Source organism: Xenopus tropicalis, chromosome 5 (assembly GCF_000004195.4).
Source record: "Xenopus tropicalis strain Nigerian chromosome 5, UCB_Xtro_10.0, whole genome shotgun sequence".
NCBI classification, from domain to species: domain Eukaryota; kingdom Metazoa; phylum Chordata; class Amphibia; order Anura; family Pipidae; genus Xenopus; species Xenopus tropicalis.
Genome location: NC_030681.2, coordinates 75739734 through 75765231, shown reverse-complemented (window position 1 = coordinate 75765231; position 25498 = coordinate 75739734). Strand labels below are relative to the sequence as shown.

The 25498-nt window shown below is 35.3% G+C and overlaps 1 protein-coding gene across 1 annotated transcript in view; it reads right to left on the bottom strand.

The window, feature by feature from the left end:
* Positions 1-25498, bottom strand: part of hs3st5 (heparan sulfate-glucosamine 3-sulfotransferase 5) — a 134831-nt gene that overhangs the window by 53873 nt on the left and 55460 nt on the right. The window contains 1 exon segment of the mRNA NM_001127152.1: positions 19047-19219. The gene's annotated coding sequence lies outside the window, so the exon portion shown is untranslated.

Here is a 25498-nt window from a genome sequence, read left to right as displayed (position 1 = left end):
ATGCAATTTTCAAAGAAGAGTAAAATAACCAAAGTGGGTTATTCACATAGTAACGGATAATTATTATCCGAACATACAGATAATTCTGTAATAGGTAATTCTGTAATGGTGGTGACTTGGAATATTAGGGAGTAATGTAATAACATGCAAAGATTTATTCTAAAAGATAAACTGTGCTGATTACTATTATTAACTTTGTGCAAAACATTGCTTTGGTTATTACATTGCCATCCTATGTAACTTTAACCATTTAAGTGCCAATTGCCAGAGCCGAGATCAGCACCATTCACTGCCTAGCATTGTAAGGGGAAATAGAACTTGGTAATGCAGACTCTGTAGTGCAGGCACACTGGTACTTCAAAGTCAACACAGTAGATTCTAATATCCATGGCACTTAAAGGGTTCAAACTGAAAAAAAAAGGTTCTAGTGATATTCAGTTAAAATAAAGGCCCCCACATGCAATCCATATTTTTTTGTAAATAGCCATTGAGCAATGTCTTAACATTGGTTACAATATTTAAAATAAGTCTTTATTGAATACATGAAAACACTGTTACAGTTTAAGATTTAAGATTCAAGGTGTTGTTTTAATATGTTATATGGTGGCTTTTAACACTTAGTGAAGTCACAAACAATTATACTGAGCAGCAGAGATACACAGAGGTGCTAAATGTCATCGTGCATGCATTGTAATCAGCATGGAGTTATTCATTCAAACTCTGTTCTGCGATATGTAGATAGTACAGTGCATCCCATATTCCCAAATTGATTTTTAACTTAGGTAAATTTGTTTTGTGCAGAAGGAAAGCCGTGATCGGGTTCTGCTGCATGTTACTACAAAGAGCTGAAATTGCCAGAATATTATGCATTCAAAAGAAAGCAATTAGAGAACTCTGCTTATTCCTCTGTATACTTTTTTTTATTAGCACAAGTATGGGATCCGTTATCAGGTAATCCATTATCCAGAAAGTTATGAATAAAGGAAAGGCTATATAAGAAAATAATCATAATTTTTAAAAATGATTTCCTTTTTAGCTGTAATAATAAAACAGTACCTTGTACTTAATCCCAGCTAAGATATAATGAATCCATATTGGAGGCAAAACAATCCTATTTGATTTAGTTAATATTTAAATGATTTTTCAGTATATCCAAATTACAGAAAGACTCCTTATCTAGGAAACCCCAGGTCCCGAGCATTCTGGATAAAAGGTCCCATACCTGTAACAATGCAACTGAATAAACACTTTAATAAACCCTCTGCTGGACTGTAGAGCTCTATTTATCCCTTTGATAAATATTACCCATAGTATATTTTTACTTAGCATACCAGTTATATAGTCAGTGCTGTACATACATTAATAGAACAGACAAGAAACAATAATATATGGCTATATACAAATAAGATAATGGGCCAGATTCAATATTATGAGAAAAGCTTATCTCCAAACTTATTTCATTCAAGATTTTCCCATAAACCAGAAATTGCCAGAACCAATTCTAAAAACTTCTCACTGTTTATCACATAAAAACTCTATCTGAAAAAACTGGAACTGAATTAGGAGAAAAGTTTCTCTCCTTACATTCAATCTCTGAAATTGAATCTGGATTAATATTTGAAACCAAATGAATGGATGAGATGGACCAAGAACCAAGGGACACTCTTAGTAAATTAGAATGAATAATCTGAAGATGGAATTCTGCCTGAGGCCATCCCTTTGGTTTGTACAAACCATCTGGTTTACACAAATTTAGGGCAAACATTATTTTTAGGTTGTGGCCATCCGAAAATTGGACAGAAGTGTTCCTTTTACTCCCTCACTCCTTCCTGTTACAGTAGCAACCTGTATTTTATAGACCATATTTTTTTCTAGCCCCATCTGAATACAGACTATCCTCAACTCAGATTTTACAGATTTTCACCTAAGGACAATATTTAGGGGACACAAAGAGACCTATGCGTTCAGATTTTCAAAGCCTTGGGACATAGACGGGTGTGAATCTGATTCTTATGTCAGGCCTTAATTCTTTTATAGCTATCTTTCTCTGTGGTTTTCATTATAATTTCATTCAGGACAATCCCCGTTTAAATAAGAATTAGAAAGGAAATCTTGTGTTTGAGGTTTCAGGCTCTAAAAGTGCATACAAAGAACAATATATTTTTATGTAGTGTGAAGTACCATTAAATAACCACACTGCAACCATTAGAGCTACTTTATAATTCACCACAATATGGCATGAATAACATTACTGTAAAAGTGCTACCTCTAATAGTCTCAAAAGTATTGTTTTTCTGAAGCTGAAGTTTCAGGTAATGCCCTTTTTTTCAGTTAACCCATGAGTGAAAGCTCCTCTCTGATATGAGATACAATTGCAATGAATAGTTTGTAATGTACAGTGAAAATAGAGTCTCAGGTACAATAAACTCTATCAGCACACATGTGTATTGGTGATAATGAGAAGTAATTATCTATATTAGTAAAGTTTTCATATATGCAATTATTTTTCTAATGGAAGAAGATTTTCATTACAAATAACAAAAAAAGAAAAAAAATGTGCAAAATTTTAACATGATTTTAATATTACATACAGATATTTATAAATATGCTGTGAATGTGAAGCAAAATAGAAAATATACCTTTAAGCTGAATTTACAATATGCTGAACATAAACAAGCACATCATATGATACTATTATGCAGTCCAGGAACCCCAGAAAAATCCCTCCAAGAAGGCCAAGAGCCTTAAGAGGTCAGACACCTTTCCTGTACAAACTACTGTTTTTAAAAATTAAGAATAGTCAAAATCACTTCAGCAAAATTGTATTATTCCTTAAAAAATGTAGATATGCAAATATACATGATTCAGTGTATAAAGTATATAAAGTGATAGACTACTTTTATAATGCTGAATGCATATAGAATAGATTTAAGTTATGACTACATATCCCTTCCACTCGTACTTCCCCTAGTAATGCAGAGATCTACACCTGACACTATGCTTCCAGACTATTCTCCAAACCACCTAGGACTTTATGGTATTCATGATATTCTGTTTGGAGACTCAGTTGAGTCCTTTGAAGCTTTACATCAGGCCAAAAGACATGTATTCAGCAACACTGCTATAGATCTATTATTTTTACATGCAAAAAAGCATGATACGGGTTTAGCAATGAAATGTAGACTCCATACATCAAATGGGAAAGTTTTTGAAACACCTTGAACGTGATTCACTATATTTTGGTATCTGGTCTGTGTTCTGCACAGAACAGAAAATGGTTAAACGTGAAAAGCTCTAACAGAATGTGAACACTGACTTTAACCTTTAAACTAAAAAATATTTATTTTGTCCTACTTAGATGCTTGATCTTCAAAAGACTATACACCTAAGTGAAAGTGTTTTGTGGTTTCTATGTCACCCTGCATTAAAGAAACTTTAAACTCTAAAGCACAAATTCAGAAAAGTATATAGAGGTTTGGGATCCATTTTCCGGAAAGCCGTTATCCAGGAAGATCCGAATTATGGAAAGGCCATCTCCCATAGACTCCATTTTAACCAAAATAATTTAAATTTTGAAAAATGATTTAATAATAAAACAGTACCTTGTACTTGATCCTAAGATATAATGAATCCTTATTGGAGGCAATATATGCACTCACAGGATATTCAGTTACATACTACAACCTTTCTCACGTACAAGCAAACAATGCCTAATGTACAGAGAAACCCTTTTAAACCTCCACAGATGTGAAAAAATGGCATTAAAACCCACTAGTTGCCATGGTAACCAGGCAAACAATCAGTGTCAAAGCAATTAAAACATAAAAAGTACTGAATACCCAAAACTGTGCAAAATAGCAGAAAACTGGAAAATAAAGTTATTCAGCCACACAGACACATAAGTGTTCACTTAGTTTCTTTTACACCTGAGCACACCTTTAAAAATTACATTTTTGGCTAACTATATTTAGAACATTTTTTATTTTGCTCATCCTAATATCTTCATATTTTACAACAGGTGGTATATATTGTTTATAGTACACAAGTCATGAGTCATAAATTACACCAATTATAAATAAATATATATATATACACACACACACATCTTATTCATAAAGTAGAGAGATTGTGTGTTCTTTATGCATTCAGGCATTGTATATCCATATATTACAGAACTTCTCAGGGACCATGATCTCATCTACTAATAGGGATGTAGCGAACCTCAAAAAAAAAGTTCGCGAACCTGTTCGCGAACTTCCGCCGAAAATTGCGAATATTCGCGAACTTTGCGAACCCCATAGACTTCAATGGGAAGGCGAACTTTAAAAAAAAAAAAAAAAATTTCTGCCCAGAAAACTGATTTTAAAGTTGTTTAAAGGGTGCCACGACCTGGACAGTGGCATGCAGGAGGGGGATCAAGGGCAAAAACCTCTGAAAAATTGACACACGCCGTTTTTCGAAATGATCGGTAATTTTGCGACTTTTTCGTATTTTCCGGCGCTTTCGTAAAGTTATCGTAAGTTTTGCGACTTTTTCGGAGCTTTCGTAACGTTATCGTATGTTTTGCGACTTTTTCGGAGCTTTCGTAACGTTATCGTATGTTTTGCGACTTTTTCGGAGCTTTCGTAACGTTATCGTAAGTTTTGCGACTTTTTCGGATCATTCGTACCGTTATCGTAAGTTTTGCGACTTTTTCGGATCATTCGTACCGTTATCGTAAGTTTTGTGTCTTTTTCGGATCATTCGTAACGTTATCGTAAGTTTTGCGACTTTTTCGTACCGTTATCGTAAGTTTTGCGATTTTTTCGGAGCATTCGTACCGTTATCGTAAGTTTTGCGATTTTTTCAGTGCCGGCGAACCCAAATTGCGAACATCACGAAAAGTTCGCGAATTTGCGGACTTGCGAACACCTGATGTTCGCGCGAATTAGTTCGCCGGCGAACAGTTCGCTACATCTCTATCTACTAAGTCAACAGGTACTTTTGGTTCAAAAAACATGGGGCCCCCACATGCAATGGTCCTACTTATCTTAGGGCCCCGGCTTCACACGCCCACAGAATGGAATACTACCATTTTAGTGCATAATGTACCTTCTATGTAAAATATAAGGTAATAATAAGTCACAGAGGAGTTACATGACCATATAAAGAAAGGGTGAAGGCCAACTGTTTTTTCACAGGTCATCGAACTTCAAGAAACTCCTCATATTTTACAAAAGAGGGGTAAGTCCTGTGACAGAAATTACACCACTAAGCACCAGTTATAACTGATAACATCACTAAGCACCATTTAATAATATCCTATATAATGTACAAGATAATCATGGTTCTTTTGTATTATATTATACAAGATATATATCATATATAGTTACAATATATATACATACACAAATTAACTAGATATGCTTCAACCATTGGCTGAAAACTTAGCACACCAAGTGGGCATTACTAGATTATCCTGCCTTACAGTTTTTCAGTTAAAAACACTTTTTTGGCTGCTTTTGTATTAACATAAAATTACAAATCAACAAAGAGCTGTCAATTCATAATACTGTTCTGTGCCCTCTTATGGTGCATTTAAGAGAAAATAAATGGAATATAGCTGTTTCACCTTTCAAATCTCAAGGATGGATTATTTTTAATTATGGCAATCAAAGGGACACTACATTCTAATATTTTCTGGATATGTTATAGTAAGAATAAAGCAACACTGATTACAGTCTTTTTCTTTTACTCTCTCTGCAAGCTATAATAAATAAAGGTTGATGCCTCCCTTTGCTTGGTCTTCGCATTTGAATAAAAATTATCTCCATGATTTTTTTCATAATGCAAACTGCATTCAGTTAAAGTGAATTGCTAATAGTTTCTGTAAATCTGCGCACCAGGCTTGTTACTTAACCTGATAAACTGCACAGACATTCAGTTCCAAGGTATGTTTGTTTTTCTCCCATTTTCCTACCTTTAAATGATAAATAAGTGATTTCTTCTGTGTTCTGGTTTTAAACCTGCTTTTAAAAAAATTATCCTTAGTGCTGATGACCTTTTAGCCTAGTCTAACATTTTCCCACTCAAGCACAGATGGTGTTTGTGCTGGGAATAATAATTTGCTTCTTGTCCCAACCACTGTTTTCTATATCAGTATAAGATTTGTAAAGTTAATTCTGAATGTTACTTCACAAGCAGAATGTAGTTCAAATGAATTGCCAAATACCATGTTGCTATTATGTGGTTTTTATCACACTTTCTCACTTCTTCCATCAAAATAGTTAGCTGTATAACAGACTTACTACAGTATATCAATAAGGGATAGGAAAGAGTTTCTCTTACTTTATAGTAAGTGATAAAGAAAGATAGCTTCAGACTGGCCCACTGGGTTACCAGGATAAATCATGGTGAACCCTAGTCCTTGTTCATTTGTTTTGGCCACAGTTTTCCCCATCTGTGCTTCTCTTAATAAAGTTTCAGCTGTGTACTGAAGATTGATATAGCAAAATGTAAGAGCGCACACCTTCTATTATAATAAACAATTGAGGTGCAAGAACACTGGAGAAAACCCATTTAGTGACTCCAAACAAAATCCAAGAAAGCAAAAAGTATCTGCACACTCAAATTTTTTTCGAGTGTGCAGATGCTTTTTGCTTTCTTGTGTACTGAAGACTGGACTGTGAAGATTTAGGACAGTCCATTCACACTACAGTTCAAGTACTAGACACAACAGTCCAGGGGCTAAGGGAGAGGAAGCAGACCCTGCATATGCAGGGGGCCCAATAGTGTAGAGAGATCACGTAAGGCCGTAATTAATCAGAAATTTTAATATGTCTTAGTAAAATTGGTCAATTTAGCAATGTTATGGGGACTTAAATTAAATTTGGTGTGGGCCTCAGTAACATCTCGTTACACCACTGCAAAGGCTGAATACTAGTCCAGATCAGATGCTTGATCTGAAGGTCAGCAGAGGGCTGACTGAGCGAAGGGCAGGGGGCATGTCAGCCAGGAAGGGAAGCAAGGGTCAAAAGGTACAGTTAAATGCTGAACTAAAGATAAGTGGGGTCTCTTGCTTACTGACTCATAGTTGGGCAGAATTTCAATGCAATTCTGTCCAACTCATGTCAAAAACAGAAAATAGAGAACGCAGTAACAGAAAAGCAAAATGGAAAAGAAACATTACATTTTCAGAGCAAAATGGGGGAAATTTGAATTTCATTATGCACAAGGATATCTGTGGACTGGTAATCGAATTACCTGCCTAACAAGGACTAAACATGGAGTACCTTCATTTTCCCTGTTTGCCCTATTTAACTCAAGAGAAAAATAGATTTTTTTGTGATTAAAACAATAAGCAAAAAGTATGTTAAACAAGGGGATATACTGCCCAACATAATCCAAAGAATGTGACTTTAGAATTAGAATTATACTTTACATATAAATATATATATATATATCTGTGTGTGTATATATGCATATAATTTTAATATAGTTATTTGTTGTTTGGCAGAGGAAGACTTTTTTTTATCAAGAAAGCCTGTTTTTAATTGTTTGTTTTTTGATGTGTGTCATGGCAACTTTTTATACTACATAGTCCTACTGCCTTGATGTTGCTGACACAGTTCCAGCGTATATCAATTGACTACAGTGGGTATCTCCAATGTGGTGTACTGCTGCGTATTGGTTACATATATTGTGCCTGCCTTATTTCATAGTGGGATTCTCCATTTATCTCTGCTGTTTCTGTTTATCTGCTTGCCCATCCGTGAGGAAGCTTGGCTTAAACTAAATTGTCTCTGCATGACTGTCACTGCCTATGTTGCAGGCTTGTGTATTTATCCAAGAAAGAAGTTTCAGCGTAGTTTGGATGCCCGTGATGGTCTTGTGAACAAACAATTTAAGAAAACAAATCAGCATGAGTTTCTCTGTTACCTGCCTGGCAAAATCAGAAAAAGAAGTTGCACTCCCTGTATGTCATACAGGGACTGTGAACCTGCTTGGCTCTGCAACTAACAGGGAAAAGTATAATTTATTTCCTTCTAAATGAGAGCTGCCTCTAAGCAAGAAAATCTTTTCATTTGATTTCATATTGGGGAATAAAGGCTCTGACCAACAGTACATCCAACTGATGGACTAATGTAAAATGCTGGCTGGCTGGCATACATCAGTGAACAAGAATACATTTATATATAATATATTATAGTTATTTATATATATATATATATATATATATATATATATATATATATATATATATATATATATATATATATATATATTATATTTAATCTTAATTGCCCATATTTAAAATTTCACATTTATTTAAGGACAACTTTTAGAAATGTAAACACACTATTGATTTAATACAGCTGGACTAAAAATGTATTCTAAATTAAGAAACAGAGAGCATAAATACTGGCACAGATGGCTCAGCTAACACTAGGATATGTAATTTTGAAACCTCTGACTTATTCCCCCCTTCTTAGGAAAAGACATATTGAGATTCTGTAAACATTAAAAATATTCAAAAAAGTTACTCACGGACCTTAGCTGAGGTTAGAAGTTATACATTTATAATTATTTCTGGAAAATGATGGTTCATTAGGGGAGGTAGAAGGGAGAAACATTAACATTAATACTTAAGACTGTTTTGAAAGTTTTCAAAAGTTAAAAAAGTATATGATTTAGTGGAGCTAAAATGTCTTTGAGTATATCAGAAGAAAAACAAAGTGGCATTGCTAACTACATCATGACCAGGCAGATGAGACTGTATCTCAGGGAACTTGAAATGTCCATGTTGTTAGATGCAAATGACATGTTTTATAAGACCTATGTGGTCATTTTCAAAACAGATAGCACAGGCTACTGTGGGTGTAATTATCGAATTGGGATGTTTTTTTTCAGAATTGCAACTCAGAAGATCAGCATTGGGTAAAGGACTGTTGCTTTATTACATAAAAAAACATTAACAACAAATATCCCATAAAATGTTTCTGTAGAATCATGGGAGTGTGATATAAATTGCAGTTAAGAGGGCTTGTCACACAGACAGAAAAACTAATACAGGTATGGGACCTGTTATCCAGAATGCTCGGGACCCGGGGTATTCCGGATAAGGGATCTATCCATAATTTGGATCTCCATAACTTAAGTCTCCTAAAAATCAAAATGAAATATTGAATAAACCCAATAGGATTGTTTTGCCTCCAATAAGGATTAATTACATCTTAGTTGGGATCAAGTACAAGGTTCTGTTTTATAATTACAGAGAAAAATTAAGTTATTTTTAAAAATTAGAATTATTTGCTTATAATGGAGTCTGTGGGAGATGACCTTTCTGTATTTCAGAATTTTTTGGATATTAAGTTTCCGGATAAGGGATCCCATACCTGTATAATAAAAGTTCTTTTCAAATTAAATACAGAACACAAATGCTTTTTTTTTACTAAAACATCCATACCTGTTATAAGGATATTTAAAAATCTCATATATAAAGGTATTTCTAAAGTTCATATATTGCCTCAGTAATAAAGGCGGGGCTTGCATTTACTTTCACTTTCCTAAATGTCACAGCACTCTTCACATTCCCTCAGCGTCCTCACTGTCTATAACCGAGTAGCCTGTGTATGGACATGAGAATCAGGCAGTGTTGGACTGGGGTGCCAGGGGGCCACAAGAAAACCTTAGCCTGCGGGCCCAGTCTCCAAACTATTTTTCCTTCTCTTTTCACTCGCGTTATTTATTCTCTTAATCACTTCCCCATACATATTATTTATTCTTCCTCCTATTTATTTTCTTTGTTCTCATATAGAAATGAAGAATGACCATGGTAAAAAAGGAAAATGGCTGGATGAGCAGGAGGGCCCACTGACACCTGGGCCCACTGGGAGTTTTCCTGGTATCCTGGTGGGCCAGTCCAACACTGGAATCAGGCCCCCCCATTTTGGTTCATACACAAGACTATAGGATAAAATCTTGCCTTAATAACAGAGTTCACAAAATGCCACCTGCCTACTTGCTAAAAACTTTCATGTTATTAAAGTTATTTATAAAATAAATTGGAATTGATAGCAGTATTTGTTTACCCCTTTTGTGCTCTGGGTATGATGTTTAAAACAATGTGACAGGAGACAGTTCTCCCTCAGGCCTGTTAATTAGCTAGATGGCACCATGGCTGGGAGCTGGGAAGTCACGCATATGCATTTCATTTGTGGCTATTTGGCAGCTTGTATACGTAGGGACACATAGGGGAAAACTTACCAATGGTCGTTTTTTTTATTTTTAGCATTTTTGGTGACATAACTCCCAATCCAACAATTTGTCAGCTAAAACCTGTCGAAATCATATATTAGTCAATGGCAGATGTCCATTCCCTTCCCTGAAAGATCTTTTTGGATTTTTTTCTTGTGCAACAATCTGAAAAAGTGGAGGTATCGGTGCGACAATTCGAAAAGGTCACTGTGAGTCTCGCACTGACTTTTCCAGTTCAGACTTTTTAGTACACTAGTGGAAATGAGTTTATTTGAATTTTAGTAAATATGCCCCATAGAGTTAAATCCCCTACTGGTTTGGTTAATTCCCCACTGACTCTAGAAATCCCTTATTATCTAAAGATGTCCAAGTACATGTAAACAATACCCTTGGTGGAACAGCTTTCCCTATTGGCCCAGGATGGTAATGAACAATTCCTATTCATATTTAATATAGTAGGAGAGAGAAAACATAGCTCTACGACTTTGGCTTCCATCTATTGAATGGGCTGGATGCTAATGGGGTGCATGGGATACAAGGCCCTGGAAATGAAGAGTGCCCTAAATGAACGTGAATCAGATAAGCAGGACAGTTTTAGCTAGAAAGAGCAGCACCATACTACATCATAGATTTGATAGATTGGAGACAGCGCTCCACATGGAAAGGCACTCAGCTTAGAGTCTACATGCTCAGGTTTCTGCTAGAAGAGATTTGGACCACTAGCTAGTATTCAAATAGGTGAACTTTAATATCTTTGCAGTGATGTCAGTGTATTCCATTCTTCCTATTAAAGTTACTGCTTAAAGGAAGAGTAACACCAAAAAATTAAAGAGTTTTAAAGTAAAAGAAATATAATGTACTGTTGCCCTGCACTGGTAAAAGTTGTGTGTTTGCTACAGTAACACTACTATAGTTTATATAAATAAGCTGCTGTGTAGCCATGGGGGCAGCCATTCAAGCTGAAAAAAGGAGAAAAGGCACAGGTTACATAGCAGATAACGGATAAGCTCTGTAGAATACAATAGTGTTTTATCTGTTATCTGCTAAGTGCCTGTGCCTTTTTTCTTTGGAATGGCTGCCCCCATGGCTACACAGCTGCATTCTTTATATAAACCATAGTAGTGTTTCTGAGGCAAACACACCAGTTGTACCAGTGCAGGGCAACAGTACATTATATTGGAATTTCTTTTATACACTTGAATTTTTTGGTGTTACTGTTCCTTTAATCTACCTAATCTGAAACACTGTACTACATGAGTAGTACCTCTGCGTTATCAAGTAAACCTGTGTTCATGGTTAAGAACCTCTGGCGTCCTCATCAGTGGCGTAGATCAACAGCATTGCTCTCTTCCTCCAAACATCAAAGTGCCTAGCTGGGATAGCTATATATAATAGGATTTATGCTCCACAGAAAACAATGAAACTGATTTCTAATCTGCTCTGTGATAAGCCTTGGCGAGGGCCTGTATACAGAGAATTTAGTGTCTTGTGCACCTTTCATGCTGGCAAAGTTTTTCAGTTTGCAAAAATGATGCAGACTTAACTAGCATCATAGCCAGTGACTTCAATAGGGCCAACTGACTGTACAACAAAGCTTAAAGATCATAGAGCATGGGCTCACTAGGAATCATTTATAATAACAAAGTGCTAATCCTGAATTCAGCAAAGATAAATTCGGCACTGTTGGCACTTCTCCCATAATTAAATAATCAACATAACTTTGTATTAAATTATATAAATAAGACTCCCATTGTGCCAAATTCACTACATTTTTACTGAACTTGAAACTGCAAAAAGTAAGCTAACGTGTAAAATATCTACACATGTACAAGTATTCATGCTAAATAGAATAAATACATATAAAACATGTTGCGGTGCATATTTAACACCTATGATATCAACCATAGTAGTACTGAATACACTGTATAAAAATTCTATTATTAAAGTTTACTATCAGCTTCTATTGCCTAATTGTCATATGTGTGTTATGAATTTTTAATTTGGGACCATAGATTTGTTGCATGACAATCGCTCCTCAATACATAGAACTGGTACGTTTCCACTTTTAATATCACTGCTAACCAAACAAACAAAAAAAATTATAGAGGATAATTAAAACATTAATATGTACTGTTGATTACCAACACAATTATTTCATAGTCAAAGTGATTAAAAAAACATTTGTGGATTTTACATCCTTCGGTAATTTTTGCATTATTTTTTTTAGTAATATATTTTTAAAAATGGGCCAGCAATAGGATAGGGTTTTTTTTTTAGTTATGATCTTATGCAAGTACCTTGAGGGGCTTCTGTTTTCATTTGGGTGATCAGAACATCTGTTAACATTAGAAAAAAAGCCTGCTTTGAAAACTGAGCAGAACAAAGCCAATGTGAAGCAGATGGAAATCCCCATGCTATTAACAACAGAAATGAGCCAATGCCAAGCTGCCTTATTTTTAACAATATCATCCATACGGGACAGTATTGGAAATAGTCATTGTAAAATAATATCCTTATAATGGCTACAAGTTTAGCTAGATATGACATTCACACATCAACAGCTGAGCTTCCATGGATCAAAATGCCGTGAAAACAGCTTCTTTAATGCCTGAAGAGAAGAACAGCATGTTCTTTCAAGTGCAATTCTAAAATGAGAAAACTTCAACTGCTAGAAGCATAAGAGGTCATTAACGATAGCAAAATATAGTGCAAAAGTATTTATTTTAGGATCTCTTTTAACAGCTCAAGTAGCAAGACATGCTGTACTGTAGCAGTTGTAAATTGTACTTAAATCTGGTAAGTGGGGGCTAAGTACAAAATAGTTGCATATGCAGTTTATTTTCAGAAGATGTATTGCTTTTGTGAAAAGCCCTGTTGCTATTGATTACATTAAACATACAAACTCAAGGAAAAACATTAATATATATATTTCTCAGATATCAAGAAACCTAATACCAGGTTATACAGGCTTTACGGTTCTGAGAAACAAATTGTTATTAAAGACATCTATTTAAAATGCCCCCCAAAAAAGGCACCAAACACTACTAGCATGGGTTTAACTGCATTACATTGTCCTGTAAAGTATGTATTTATTTGTAGAGCACAAAGCTATGCAGTGCTATACAAGGTGTAAGCACACGGGAACAGTTTGTGTGTATGTAAATATATATATATATATATATTTATAAATTACAAGTGATAATAAATGTATAAGTGCTATGAGTCTCAATATACAGTTGGAATGAGGACACTGTCTCAAAGAGCTAACAGTGTATGAGAAGATGGAGTGGACCAGGTACAACAATCTATGCTACCTGTAATGCTGTGATTTACAAAAGTACAGGCTTCTCTTGCTCCTTTAACACTGCACATTTCCCATAGTCACAATTAATAACTGCAATGGCAATACTGTTGTTAAATGCTATAGTGGCAAGGTGAAAGGTTTGGTGTATGGTAAACCAAGGCTTAATGCCAATGTTATTATAAGTAATTTTCTCCCAAAAACAAATAAAATTGTAAATGTAATTTTAAGCAACTTACTTGCTTATTAATTGGAAATGTTCAGTCATTTTAATGCCTTTTGTAGGTAGAATCTGTCTAGCTGTCTATATGTACCCCTGGTACATCTGCTGTAAGTAGAACCTGTCTGGCTTGCTTGGTACATCTGCTACTTATCATAGAAAAGAACTTTTTTTTTTTACAGAGGTTGTCAATACTGTCATTTAAACCATTTCCAAGTTCTTCAAAACTGACAGCATCATAGCCTTGATACTAGGCTTGCACATACTAGGAATTCAGGCAAATATGGGACCCAAGAGTAAAGATGAGCATAGAATGCAGGAGGGAACAGGTCAGCAAATCTATAATAATATATTTAATAGAGAAGTATCAAATGTTATCATTTTGTAAGGGAAAGCAAAGAGTATAAGTCTACAAGACAAAGGGGCAGATTTATCAAAACGCGAGTTTGAATCCCAAATGGGAAAAATTCGGATTGGATACGATAATTTCTGATGATCGCAAATATCACGAATATGCTTATGAAAAAATCGTATTAGTCACGATAATATCGTATTGGCGATCCAAAAGTCACAAAATTTTCCTATCCGAACGATCGTAAAATGCAGGAAAACCTTTCCGACTTTGATCCTTCTGTGCACGATTTTGGAAGTCTCCCATAGGACTCAATGGCACTCTGCAGCTCCAACCTGGCCCAAGAAAAGTCATGATACCGAAGCTGTAATGAATCCGAAACTTTCGTACTCGTTGGGACAATACGATATTGTCACATTTTTTTTTGTTATGCACAGTACGAAAAAGTCACATTAAATAACGAAAAAAAGGGCGAAATTACGCAAGGTACAAACAAGTTGCAGAAAACACGAAAGGTCCGATCGAACGAACGATCGGGCCGTTCGTGGATTGATAAATCTCCCCCAAAGAGTCTGAGAGAATGCACCTAAAGCAAAAGCACTAAATGTTGTATACATATAAAATATATATAAGACACAAGCATCACTGCATAGATGTAAATTCTGTCATCACAACCTGCAAACTAGAGACACTTATAATGTATTCCCAGAGGCATGAGCCATCTCCCTAGCCATAATGAGCCAATGACTCCCACCATTACACTGCATGAATCTTGTGTGGGAAAATGAATGTATATGTATTTTGTCCTGTATGCAATCTTCTATGTGCATATGGGCTTGGTAGATTGGAAAAATATGGAAATCAGATAAATGCAACATGAAAGCTTGATCCGTAGCCACTACCACAACCAAATATACATTTTGTAATGAATTTTCATTGCACCTTGACTCCTAAAGGTACAGGTTAAGAAGTACCTTTATTGAGGTACTTGGAAGTATTAAACTTGGAAAATGTTTTGTGTTGAGCAGATGAGCAGAAGTGTTGGGAGAAATCTTGAAGAAGAGGCACATATTATTTCTTGCTTATAAAATCGGGTAATGAAAAGAATCACAGTCCATTTTTTCTTATTGCTCCTATGGTTAATGAGGTGCATCCATCTACCACTCCCCTATTCCCAAAGGCAAGCTATTTTAAAAATTCAAGAGCATTTATTTATTTATTTATATTATTGCTATTGTTGCAGCACATTTCCCTGTGGTTTTGATGTAATGTTTTATCCCTCTGTTTGGTAACAGACATATGTGATTTGTACAAGGTATTAAACATGTCTCAATAGATTCTAAAATGGGACATTTGTTTCTTTTGTTTATGCCTTAAATGTTAAAACTGGGGGTCACAAAGTAACACATTGTGTGAATATGAACAGTTGCCGTATTTATTTCTGCACCTAAGATAATAAATACACATCCTGCCTTATTCATTCATTATATACAATGGGGAAGAGATGAGATATCTTTATATCAAAATATCGCTGCAATGCATTTTCTATCTTATGTCAGCATCCCTTTTCCTTGTGATGAATAAGTTCTGCATTGATTATATACCGTAACTCTGCCCTTTGGAACAATATTAAATCTGGGCTGGTAACTTAATTGATCTGGTAGCAAATGTAATCATTCTCGCTCACTTAGCATGAATTGAGTTTCTGAGAAAAACAATGTATTAAATCGGGGGAATATACAGACCTATATTACAAAACACAGCAAACTATTAATTGCTGAAATGAATCAAAAGTAATATCTTATTTGGTTACAGAACTTACTGTGGTGGCGCACAGCTTAATGCAGGGAGGAGGGAAAATGATAGAACTGGCCTAATGTGTAAAACAGAGGTTTTTATCTTTAAAAAATCTATTATACACATTAATAAGCATGTTGCTGCTACAGTTTATTTCAAAGGAAAACAATTTTCATCCTCCCTCTTATCTATTTACAAGATAAAGGTTATTTAAAAAAGGACAATAATAAAACTACTTAACATAGTGACTGCTTTTTTTTCAATTCAGAAAGAGATCAAACAACCAAGTGCTATAACCAAACCAAATATGGCCAGTGAAATATATTTAAATTGTATCTGGTTAAATAATATATTATTTTCTTAAATATTGTTTCATCATTTGTGCAGCATATCATGTTCTATTACTGTCTTCCCTCAAACCGAAAATTTTTCTCCCCCTGACACAATCATATAGTACAGTTTTTTGAACTGTGACCTACTCAGGCAGTTCACTGCAGCAGGAAAAAAAATATTTGGTCCTAAATCTGTTGGTTTCACTGTGGATGGTGCACCCTTCAACTCTATAAATTTGTAACAAAGCCTTAGGGGTCTGTACAGTTTGGCTTCAGTAACAGAGATTGTCAAAAGTGATGCTTTCCATGTCTTTCTTTACTTACTGACAAATTTATGAAATACCAAATGCTAATTGGCTGTCCCTACAAGTCAGTCTGTCTGGAAATATGGGTTAAGTGACATGGTAGAATTTATTAAAAATCATACACAGAAAATTACATACCGTATATAAGAACAAATACTGCATTTCACGAGGTAATATTCCTCATTAGAGGAATCTAACTTGTGTGTAGTGATGGGCAAATGCTGCTGACAAATTCACAAAACTTAGCTTTTTTCTACACGTGCCTTTTTTGACACAACCAGAAATTTTTACTTGACCACAACTTTTTTGACACAACTGCAACTCATTTGACACAACTATGACTTTTTTGATGCGACCGCAACTTTTTTTGACAAGACTTCGACCACAACTTTTTTCTCACTCTGTGAATTTTTTTTAGCACCAAATTTTCGTAGCAGTTTTTTTCAAAGCGAATCCATGCCTGTGAAAAAATATGCTCATCATTACTTATGTGCCACTAAACAACTTAAGACCTGTTTGAAGGCAGCATATTTTTTCCTGCAAATATAATGATTTTTCATTATGTAGTTTTGTTAAATACACTCCACACTGATGCAAACTATAAAATGTGGAAATGTTTCCTCCACTGACAGATAAGGCAATACAGTTTTGCAAAGGGGAAAAATGTTCACAGTTTACATTTCACATATTTTTCCATTAACAACTTGTATTACATTCTCCCAACAGAGCCTCAAAAACAGTGTTTTTATTTTCTACTGAATACATGCGCTAAAGCTGATATGCTTACATCCAATGTCCCTGAAATGTAACGTAGATTTATTATGAAAAATGAAGAAAAATTAAGCTGAGCCTGCTGAAGCTACTCTACTACCTTATGTCAATTACAGTTAAACAATTCTACTCAACCATACAGGTATAGGATCTGTTATTCAGAATCCTTAGAATCCTAAGGACCTGGGGGTTTCCAGATAAGGGACCTTTCTGTAATTTGGATCTCCATGCCTTAAGGCTGCTAAAAATCATTTAACATTAAAAAAGAAGGAAAGGTAAAAACTAAGTAGCTTTATCAGAAAGTTCTATGTAACTACAGCCATAACAACTTACAGACCGGCTGCTCTGAGTCCTCAGTGAAAAGAAACACCACATTTCTTTTTATTAAACATAGGGAGTTTCTATGGCTTTTTACATATATAGTAAATCTTTATGCAAAATAAATATAGCCTTCTCCTTTGAATAAACCCAATAGGATTGTTTTGCTTCAAATAAGAATTATTTATATCTTAGAAGCAAGTAAAGGTACAGTTTTATTATTACAAAGAAAAAGAAAATCAATCATCATCATCATCATCAATCATCATTTTTCAAAAATATGAATTCCTTACTTAAATGAACTCTATGGGATATTACCTTCGCTGGGATATAGTACTGCACCTTACTGTGTATATATATATATATATATATATATATATATATATATATATATATATATATATATATATATATATATATATATACTGTGTATATATATATATATATATATATATATATATACAGCAAGGTGACCAAAGTACTCTGGTAAGCAGGAGACTGATAGGTAAATATGTGCTTCTGTAATTAAACATTAATGTTAAAATATCTATATATATCAAGGTACATATAATGAGACAGGACAGATTCACATCTCCATTAGATTTATGAACAGTGTTTGCAGGTCCATCTTTTTGATTTTGTATATTTATTTATAAATCCAAAAAAACCTGAGGAATACATAAAGTCCCATGTTTTTTGCCCACAAGACGCGCTGCTTCCCAGTATTTGCTCGTGCTGCTGTTAGTGGCAAATCTTTATACCAAGTTCGAGAGGTGCAAAGATTTGTGCCCAACTGCAAATGGAAGGTGAACAGTGGAATAATCATTGGGTTCTGAATGGTATAAATCACCTGTATGTAATTTTATTGCTCTATATTCACATGGAAACTGTTAGCTCTCCTTGCTCTAAGCCTAGCCCTTCATAACAGTAAGCAAGCAACAATATTTTGGACTTACTCAGTTAATTGGCATTTGCAACCATGGTAATGATAGTTCTGTCATTTCAAGGATGGTTGCATTAGAATAACCATATATATATCTTTTAAACTAATATATCAATCAGCAACCTATGTCACTAAATCACTCAATGAATCAATCTACCGTAAAATTTAAATACAAATATTTTTAAGTAATATTGTATATTGATATTGTATCTGAAAAAATTAAACCATAATCCACTGTGTTATAAAATACAAGTAAAAAAACAAGTAATACATATCTGTACACTGCTAGACTGCTCGACTGAGGGAATTCAGACCCAATATAAACATAGAAATTTGTTTAGGACTACTTTTTTATGGGGTTATATTAAACTCATCTATCTAAGGCTTTTTGTTATATATTTATTTAGGGTATATATATATCATATATTAGAAAAATTACAGCATTACATAGCATAGCATATATCATCTCACCTTTGTGTTCTTCTGCACAACCAGAAAGCCGGATACATCACAGTGGAATTAGTAGCACGTGGAATTGTGATCCATCTGGTCTCAGGCCAGGGTACCTGCATGTGGGAAGGCCACCCTAAAGTCTATTTTATATAAAACCCATTTTCATGCTGATGATCTGATGACTTTAAAACCTGAAAAACAAAATAAAGTGCCTTTTTAGACAAATAAAATATTGTAATTACCTTCAATAGATAACAGCTAACAAATTGTATATATGATATAAAACTGAAACTGGTTAATTAATATTTTTTCCCAAAACAGTTTGCAAAGCCAAGAATAATAATTTAGTGGCAAATTATAATCCAACTCTTTTTGGACTACGTAAAAGGTTTGATAAACAAAACACAGTGCAATTGCTGGTAGCAGCAGTGAATATCAGAAGTTTATTCCAGTGACTGTATTGTGTCCAGATACCCATTCTCATGTGCATCAATGGCTAAAAGTATTATGGGAATCCTCAAACCCATTCCACTAGGTATGAGGATTTGAAAAATTATATGGAGATTTGTCATCTCACTTTTTGTTAAACTTGCCCTGAAAATGTAGTTTTGGGGAGGTAATACAGTCTGCTTCTACAAATAAGGCTTGTTTGAATGAAACCTCTATAGCACCGGGGTCTGGAGGCAAGAAATTACAAATTAATGAAAAGAACTGTGTCATTTGCTGGTGATGATTATGATGTATGAAGCTCCAACGTATTCCACAGCACTGTAAAAAAATGAGTGTATACAAGATTACATAAAGAACAACCAATAATAAATACAAGAGTTAAAGAAGACCCTGCCCAGGTGACAATCTAATTCATCTACATTGGTCAGGTAACACAAAATATATCACTAAGCATCTTATGCTCCTACTGAAAGCTATTTAAAAAGGTATATTATATGATTATATCAATCAGGAAGGACTGAACTCTCTTCTCTCTGACTAACCTCTTTACCTGCTTCACAAACAGAATTCACTTTAAGATTCTTGTACTAAATTACAAACCACTCAACAACTTTGCACTATGATACATAATCTCTCTAATTACCCAGGCATGAATTTTGGTCTACATATTATCTCCTTCTATTTCCTCACTCAATACTCCTTTACACCAGGGTTGGACTGGGCCTACGGGGCACCAGCTGAGACCCGATCCCACTGGCACTCCCCCACCCTTCAGATCCTACTTTTCTGTGTTGCCAAAGTTAAGAATAACAATAAGTATGCACGCTCAGGGGAGGGGGTTGAATGGGCGGTGGGGACCCCCGGGAGTGCGGGGGCCATTATGGGGGTCTTTTGGAGGCTACGGCATGCCCTGTACCCCCCAGTCCGACCCTGCTTCACACTTCCTCCTCCACACCAAAGACTTTTCTTACACAGCACCCATTCCCTGGAATCCCCCCCCCCCATGCAATTAAAGCCCCCCAGTCTTTGTTACAGTAAAGCCTTGCAAAAAGATCTTTGGATCTGAGGCATTGGAAGTAGAAAGGAATACGGCTATTTATCATGAGAAAGCTCTGTTGATGATAATGTTAATGACCTGTAACTACTTGTAAGGTCCACAGCACATATCAAGGGTTCATATATATACACACATACACACAGCAGGAATATATACAGCCTCCTACCATTTGCCAGTGACAATACAAAGTAAATAAATACAAAAAAAATATTTTATGCAAAATAAATGCAGCTTTTTTTCTTACAATTTCAATCATGCACCAATAAAACTTTGCATTTGATTGTTGCAAAAGAATAACAAATAGCAATAAAAACATTGTCATCTGTTTTGCAGGCATTTCCAAATGTAATGGCCCTTGCACATAGCATGTTGAGGCTTGCCCCTAATGACAATTATCACAACCCTTCAATTAAGTCACCATAAAACAAAAGCAACATACTTACACGTAAACATGTAGCTGAACCCTAGCAAAGGATGAGAACTGTGGTATCATCTATACACAACAGAGGCAAATGCTTAATTAAAGTCAGATTTGAATTAATTCAGGAATACAAGTTTTTCATGTCAAATGATAATAGTTCCCAAAATTAGTTATGCATGCAAGTTTCACATTTGGGTTTTGCACTTAAACTTGCTAAATAATGTTCTTACAGTCACAAATACCAAATGCAGAATCAGCACCAATCAAAATTAAAACAGCGACAGCCATAAAAAAAATGTTTTAAATGTAGATGAGCAGATGCTAAATGCAACTAATAATTTAAGCGATCTTCAGTGCCACCAATTCCAGTAATTTAACATATCCATTTTATACTGAAAGCATTCAATAACATAAGTAATGCTGGCAGTGTTTCCCTCCAGCCTCCCATTATAGTAATGTATTGCTTTACAATCACAACTATGATGGAATTTTTTTTTGTGTTAACATTACACCAATGATAAAGGTACACTGCTTGCTCATATTGCCTCATATTGCTTATAGGCCTACTCAGTGATTTGTTTTTCTGAAATCTAATCATAAATAAGGAAATACATTTCTAATAATATTTAAGTTACATGTATTTTAACATACTGTGCACCAAACACTATAATGCCTGACACATTCTCCTGCATCTCTGATTTGGCATCTTATGCATTGTTCTTCTGGTGGAGACTGTTCTGCGTGCCGAAGACAGAAAAATGTGGTAACAAAGCCTTTAACCCTTTCACTGCCAGCCAATTTGGCCACTTGTGGTACTTTTAGTGCCAGTTTTTGGACATTTTGCACTGTATTACTTTAGGGGCCTTTCCTTTGGGGACTTTTAGTTTACCCATGAAAATATATATACAGTTTCCTCAAGACCACCTAAGCTTTTCAAAAGGTATTCAGTGACACTTGGGAAGCATCTGCATATATACATACAGCAGCTTCAGGACAGCATCTGTGCACATCTGTGACATCACTTCCTGTTGCGTGTGACTTCACTTCCAGTTTGCGGCACTATGCGCGCTGCATCCTGCAGAAGTTAACAGCTCTGAAAACCCAGTGTGCAAAATGCATAAGAAAAAAAGTGGCTTTTTTTGCACTTCGTACAGTTAGTTAATGTAAATTATCCCTAATGATTTTATTTTTGCATTAATACACTATTTACATAAAAATCTGTTAATGCAACTTTTGTAAACTGGAGGACCCATTTACGAATGAAAACACAAGTGCATAGTTGCTGCCATGAAATTATATGAACCTCCATTACAAGCCCGATAGTAAAAATTGCCTGCCCACTGACATACTTCCAGTTACACACATACTTCAGTGGCCATTCATAAAAATATACCACTTATTGACACTGCTGGTTTAGTTCATTACATTGTTAAGACTGAATTTTTTTAAAAACCCAGGAATAACAGAAAGAATACATTTTGTGCCCACTTTTCCATGTAACATTTGGAATGCACAAATATTATTTGTAAAGGTCTAAGTGATATAAGTAGCAATAAAACCAATGATTTATCCTGCTGGGATAAGAACTGTATGACATATGCTTTTGTGTCTATATGCATTTTTCAGGATAGTACTGCCTTTGTTTATCTCACCTTTATGAGATCCTGCTGTTTATATTGATAGGGACTCAAAAGTGATCCTTATTTTAGAAAAAAGAAATTGAGACCACCAGGAAACACAACTAACAGGACAAGCAAGGTCAGTACTTTCTGCTACTGCTGCTTATATTGCCTAGAGTATGATGTAAGTACAAGAAAATGCCATATGTCAAATTTAAATGTTAATCACACACGAAACAAAGTGCATTATGGATGGATTTTATCAATATATACATAAAACTTTAAAAGAATATACCGATACACTCTGAATTTTATAACAAAAACATAGTTTATGTTTATTAATCATCTGACTAATAAACTAATCAACTAATAATCAAAAGATACATTTTTAGTAATACATTCAGATTGCATTAGTATATTTGTGTAAAGTTGCAATATTTTGGGAAATGTTGTGAAGATTTTCTAACTGACATGCATCTGGTGAGTTAAACATAAGGAGTGCAGGCCGCCAGGCAACAGATGCCTAGGGCCCTGCCCACATGCAATCTGGCATCTCTTTTGCAACGGCCCATGCTCAAGACTGACTTTTTAGTTTGACACTTGGCCTGTCCTTGGATTTCCACAGATTGCTGCCTGTTCAGACCTTTCTCTGGTACAGTGATTCACACGTTTGCTGCCTTACCTAATTCCTGGCCTAGAATTTAGTTATGCTTTTAGTCTGCTCCCTTTGCTGTTACACTTATCTGGTGCTTTAGGTGGAGATGGAACTACAGAACTGCCACAGCTGGAAGGGTGTTGTCGAAACACTAATACCTGAGGGGCTATTCAAACAGACAACTTATTGCTTAGTGTCTGATCTTCTCCCGAGTGTTATACACATAGCAAGTCATACAGTATAATCATGAAGATGCCTTATGTTCACTGTATTTTACCCTACCCTCCTATGTTATTTTTAAACCCCACATCATTAGAGCCCTCACAGATTTAATTTTATTGTGAAATGTTAACAAGCGTGAGAAAGAAGATAATACATTTTTACAATATAATGTTTCAGATTTAGTCTATGTTTCATTCCTCAGAATGCATGCATATAGTACAAAATAACTTTTAATAAAATTTATTGTTTCATAAATCTCTATTACTTGGCCTTACCATAAATATATCCTGCTATATTTAGTCTAAACAGCAAACATGCGAATGATGATGCAATAATGCTCAGCATTCGTTGCATGTTGTTTTGCCATAGTCTCTTTCTGCAGAAAGCTTTTCTCCCTAGGGTGCAGTGTTTATCTTAAATTTTGATGCAATTAGATTCCATTATAGTCATACGTACAGACTCTAAGGCACCTGTAAATAATGAAAAAATAATAGATCAATACTAATTTAAAATTTTGCTGTGTACTTTACATTGACCCTGTTCTTGAAAGTTCTTTAATATCAATTCTCTCACTGATTCTATTATTGGCTTTGTGTACAAAATAATGGGCATAATGGATAATGTGCATTTTATAGGTAGTGTTACAGAGTTTTTGTTTTAGGTCAATGGCAGCAGCATTTAACATACAGTTTTTTATTTGAATACTGTTGCCTTTCAATATCCTAGCCCTCAATAAAACAAAAATATTTGTATTAAGGTGGAGAGTGCAGGTCACAAGAGGACAAGGGTTCAAGCAACCAAAAGTATGTCTAATATGAGCAGCCATAAACTAGAAAATATTAAAAGTCTGATGTTCAAATACTGTTGCTAGATCTTTGTGTCAAATGTTAAGTCAGCAAAAACATCAAAGTTTTGCAGGCTGAGAAACTAATTATTTGTGTACCGGCTTCTACTAGGTGGAAACACTACAAACTATTATTATACAGTCAGGGGAAATGCTAATTATTCTGTTTATCAGCACATTCTATTAATGTATACTGCTGCTTTAGCTGTTCTGTCTTATTACTTCCAAAATAATAACAAAATCCCTAAGGATATTTATACACAGAGAGGAGGATAGTATGCATTGTATTGTCTGTTGCACTTTCTATATAAGCAGGGGCCCCTGTCTAGAGTGGCAGTTTCAAAGAGGCAGCACAAGCGTGCCTATACAGTGGAACTTCAATTTTACATACTCTGATTCACTCATTTTACATTGTTTTTTTGTGGTCCCACCAATACATAATGTAAAATGCATTTCCATGATTTTACGTTTTTTTTCTGGTCCCCTGAAAAATGTAAAATGTAAGTTCTACTGTTTATAAAAGTTTCCCTCTTCCAACCCCTGTACACTTGCTGCATAATGCTGTAGTGGAGGTGTGTGTAGGGTAATTACTAGTCTAATACCTTATCTGTAAATGTGCATAGACTAGGGTTGCCACCTGTCCGGTGTTGACCCGGACAACCGGATTTTCAGAAGTGCTGTACGGGTCAAAACCTCCTGCCCAGTTTCCCAAATTAGAAAAACCGTGCAGGACACACTGACATTGACGAGGTAATCAGGCAATTGCTGATCACTGCATCATAGCCCCGCACGGTGACACCTCCTCCCTGTCCATGTGAAATCATAGTCCCGCCTCTTCCCCACCCACGTGACATCACTGCCCATCCCCTGCCAAGTGAAGAAAGCTGGCAGAGATGGCAACCCTAGCATAGACTAAACATGTGCACTAAATATGCACAAATTGGGTAAGGGAGGGGATGTGCCTATGGCAGCGATTAGTTTCATTCTGGGGCTCTGTTTGTCCAGAAAATATATGGAAACTATCAATATTTGCTATGTTTTGGGTAATTTCAAGGGCTTCACTTAATTTGGGTCTGTATTGAAAGGGTTTGAGGTCAGTATGAGCTAAATAATTATGTGGCTAAGGTGTGTAAAGGTTACTCCAGGCAAAAGGGATGTGCACCTACACCTCAGTTCTATACCCTACGTCTGAGAGGGACAGA